The sequence below is a fragment of the Xylocopa sonorina genome, unplaced genomic scaffold (genome assembly GCF_050948175.1).
Source record: "Xylocopa sonorina isolate GNS202 unplaced genomic scaffold, iyXylSono1_principal scaffold0085, whole genome shotgun sequence".
Taxonomy (NCBI): Eukaryota; Metazoa; Arthropoda; class Insecta; order Hymenoptera; family Apidae; genus Xylocopa; species Xylocopa sonorina.
In genome coordinates this window covers 1,010,071-1,011,231 of record NW_027490156.1, presented here as the reverse complement: position 1 = coordinate 1,011,231, position 1,161 = coordinate 1,010,071, and positions in this window count along the sequence as shown.

The window sequence follows — 1,161 nt, the reverse complement described above, 5'->3', positions numbered from 1 at the left end:
CATAATATCTGTGTCTCATTGCAATAGAGATCTACTGCTCCAAGTAATGCAATGGCGCATTTTAATTCAACGTTTCAAAGTTAGTAAGCTATTAATTTATATGATTAGCATTATGTTTATCTGCTTCAGCGCATCATAAGAATGTGAATTCTTCAGTTCCAAGCAACGGGATGGCGGTTCGTATTGCCTGCGTGTCAAAGTAATTGATGCCTAATGATCCATGCAATCTGATGGCGCATTTCATTTCAATGGTTCAATCCAACGAGACTGTAATCTTTTGTGCGTAGCATTATTCTTGTCTGTTTGTACACTTGAAAAGAATGTAAACTCTACAGTTCCTTGCTATGGGATCTCGCTATATTGTGTCTTCATGTCAAAGCCATTGAGATCTAAATGCTCCATGTGTCTCGATGGCGCGACTCATTTCAACGATTCAAACTAAGTAAGTTTTAAGGATCTATACATCGCATTATACTTATCAGCTTTTACACTTCAAAATAATAGGAATTCCAAATTTCCTTGCCACTGGTTAGTACTTCATGTTGTCTACCTGTAAAACCAATGGAGTTCAAAATCTTATATGCATCACGATCTTTCGTCGCATTTCAAAGTTTCAATGTATGTTACCTGTAACTCTCAATGCTTCTTCAAATACCTATCTGTTTATACACTTGAAAAGAATGTGACTTCCACAGTTCCATGTAATGGGAAGCTGCATCATAGCTTTGGCCTGTCAAAGCAATGCAGTTCTAGTGCTAATGTATGGTGTTGGCTCATCTCTTTTCAACGTTCTAAAGTATGTGCGTAATGTTCTATACATCTTATTATCCATATAAGCTTCTGTGCGTCAAATGAATGTGAATCGTAATGTCGTTACAAGCGACTGTGCGATTCATGATTGTGTCTTCGTGTCAATACAATAGAGTTCTAATGCTTTATGCAATGCGATAGCGCAAATCATTTCAACGATTCATAGTAAGTTAGCTGTAACTTTGTACCCTTTGCATTTTGTTGATCTGTTTCTACATTTCAGAAGAATGCGAATTCTACAGATAAATGCATCGGGATGGCGTTTCATAGTGTCTACGTGTATAAGCAATAGAGTTCTAATGCTATATGCTGTGTGGTGGGCTGTCTCATTTCAACGTTCGAAAGCAAGAA